Here is a 3349-nt window from a genome sequence, read left to right as displayed (position 1 = left end):
GATTCTCTTGTTTTATTTTGGTTTGGATTCTCTGGTTTTATACTCGGTTAGGTGTCATTTGGTTTGGATTCTTTGGTTTTTTTTTCAGTCTTTTTTAATTTGTGATTATTGTTTGTTTAGGACTGTTCAAATGTTATTTTTTCTCTGTTTAAGCGGTTTGGTTTGGTAATGTTGTTAGATTTAGTATTGAGATTGTGTTTTTAGTGTCGGATTAGCTGAATGTGGGCATTTTTTGTTAAAATGTGAAGGCGTAGGGTGGAAAGGTGTGTGCAGAAAAAATTGCAACGTCCCGAGTGCATCAGAGAGTGTGATTGTGTAGTTTCAGTGCAGAATAGGTAACACTTTGTAGTGAGGGTGTTGCTTGACGAAAAGAAGATAGTTGTTGACGATTGTGTAGTTTCGGTGCAGAATACAGTTTCAGGTAACATGTGTTACCTATCTCGTACCTGTTTGTTGTGTTATATAACTCCGAAAATATTACTTGTGTTATTATGTATTTACTATGGCTGTTGTATTTGCAGGAGTGAGGAGAATGACCAGGTCCGTGACGGGTAGGCTGGCTAATAAGCGAAAGCAGAACGATAAAGAAACAGAACGATAACGAAAGAAGGTAGATGGAGAAACCGATGAAGAATGGGAACAAGAAGTCGATGAAGGGCAAGTGGTGGGTACCTTTGATGTTGTACAGAAGTTACCCTCCAGTGTAACACATGTTACAAACATGTGTTACATATGTTCAACTTCTTTGTTACAAAAAATCGGGGCTGCACATATGTAACACGTGTTACAACAGGTTTTTACCTACTTGCACGTCTCTATTACAAATGGATGAAAACAGTTTTTTTAAAACATCCACGGTGTAACACTTGTTTATTTGAAAGTTCTTAAAACAACCGTTGTAACACGTGTTACATCTTTTTACTCAGCTGTGCATTTTCCTTTTTATAATCCCATCCTCAACGTAAAGATACATCCAATGTAACACGTGTTACAAAAGAAAATTACCTACTTACACATCTCTATTACGTTGATTTAAACAGTTATTTAAAAACATCCACTTTGCAACACTTGTTTATTTGAAAGTTCTTAAAACAACCGTTGTAACACGTGTTACAACTTTTTTAGTGTTGTGCATTTTCCTTTTATAATCCCATCTTCAGCTTGAAGATACATCCAATGCAACACGTTTTAGGTTTTTTACGTGTTACAAAAGGTTTTTACTTAATGTAATAGTAAGTTTAAATGTTAAAACGTTTTTTTAAGATTGGTTGTTAAATGTTAGAATGTATGAACTTCATAATTTATTCGGAATATCTCGTTTATTTTACAAATAAAAAGTCGTGTTTTTTTGGTGGGATAATTAGCTACATATGTAGTAAACGTTACCCAAGTTACTTGTAGTTACCCCAACCCTTTTTTGGACACAAAGGGGGGTTGCACATATGTAACACATGTTTGTAACATGTGTTACACTAGAGAAGTAACACATGTATAGCCACGTTACACATGTTACATAGGAGATTAATAAGTTTTTAACTATAGAAACTAATATTGATGTACTTATTTTGTTCACATGTGAAAAAATGTTTTGTGTTCAAGATGAAGATGGTTATCAAGAAGCGAAGCCCGCCGAAGGATTACAACGCATCATCAGGTTTTCGTGGTGACGATGGTGTGTTTTTTGGTTGGCTGCTATGTGTTGTGAAGATGGATGTTGTTGTGAAGACCATTTTTTAGAAGCATTACAACTATTGATATAAAATTCATTTTTATTTTCATTTTCATTGTTAGTATGCCCATTTTTGGATGAATACGGATGTTGATGTGACGGCAATTTTTTTTGGGATGCAACAACTATATGTAACATGTGTAACCTTGACGTTGTAACACATGTAACACCTATATGTAACATGTGTAAGATGGCTATACATGTGTTACATTTGTTGCCCCATAGTGTAACATATGTTACATATGTCAGTCCCTTTGGTGTCAATTTAAACTTAGTAAAATTACATATGTAACAACATTACGGCATCCAAAATGTCATATCAATGAATAAACAAGTAATATATGTAACTATAAGTATATGAGACTAGCGTAACGAATTAAAGGGACAAACGATACACTTCATGTTACATATGTACCTAGAGTTGTTATTAACAATGTTATTAGTAGATAAAAAAACTGCATTAACGTATATTTTTTACATTGAACCCAGCTTATTGGTCATAAGTCTTATACATGGCAAGAAGTTCTTTCAGTGTGACATATGATTTAACATTAATAGGATGATATTGCTCGTTGACGTTCGGTGTCCACAATTTAGTGCCATTAGAAGACTCGTAAAGATGGTAATGTGGAGTATGTTCTAGATCATCTGTGGACATAGGGATGGATGTTAGTATAAGTTTACGTGCATTTTCCTTTTTATAATCCCATCTTCAGCTTGAAGATACATCCAACGCAACACGTGTTAGATTTTTCAAAACATCCATTTGTACCACTGGCTATCGTCCGGCTTGTCACTTATTTGAAAGTTCTGTAAACAACCGTTGTAACACGTGTTACAACTTTTTACTCAGACGTGCATTTTCTTTTTATAATCCCATCCTCAACGTAAAGATACATCAAATGTAACACGTGTTACAGCAGGTTTTTACCTACTTACACGTCTCTATTGCAAATGGATGAAAACAGTTTTTTTTAAACATCAACTTTGTAACACTTGTTTACTTGTTTTTGTTCACAGGTGAAAAGATGTTTTGTGTTCAAGATGAAGTTGGTTATCAAGAAGCGAAGCCCGCCGAAGGATTAAAACGCATCATCAAGTTTTCATGGTGACGATGGTGTGTTTTTTGGTTGGCTGCTATGTGTTGTGAAGATGGATGTTGTTGTGAAGACCATATGTAACATGTGTAAGATAGCTATACATGTGTTACATTTGTTGCCCCATAGTGTAACATATGTTATAAACATGTGTTACATATGTCAGTCCCTTTGGTGTCATTTTAAATTTAGTAAAATTACATATGTAACAACATTACGTCATCCAAAATGTCATATCAATGAACAAACAAGTAATATATGTAACTATAAGTATATGAGACTAGCGTAACGAATTAAAGGGACAAACGATACACTTCATGTTACATATGTACCTAGAGTTGTTATTAACAATGTTATTAGTAGATACAAAAACTGCATTAATGTATATTTTTTACATTGAACCCAACATATTGGTCATAAGTCTTATACATGGCAAGAAGTTCTTCCAGTGTGACGTATGATTTAACATTAATAGGATGATATTGCTCGTTGACATTCGGTGTCCACAATTTAGTGCCATTAG

General features: G+C 34.1%; 1 long non-coding RNA gene across 1 annotated transcript; it reads left to right on the top strand.

Moving 5' to 3' along the window:
- Positions 1-333: 333 nt before the first annotated feature.
- Positions 334-1811, top strand: LOC110882327. Its single transcript, XR_002560059.2, has 3 exons — positions 334-421; positions 522-664; positions 1600-1811. It is a non-coding gene; the product is annotated as an uncharacterized LOC110882327 (long non-coding RNA).
- The last annotated feature ends 1538 nt before the right edge of the window (positions 1812-3349 follow it).

The sequence above is a fragment of the Helianthus annuus genome, chromosome 10 (assembly GCF_002127325.2).
Source record: "Helianthus annuus cultivar XRQ/B chromosome 10, HanXRQr2.0-SUNRISE, whole genome shotgun sequence".
NCBI classification, from domain to species: Eukaryota; Viridiplantae; Streptophyta; class Magnoliopsida; order Asterales; family Asteraceae; genus Helianthus; species Helianthus annuus.
Note: the sequence above shows the minus strand (reverse complement) of the source record. Positions and strands in the feature narration are given on the sequence as shown.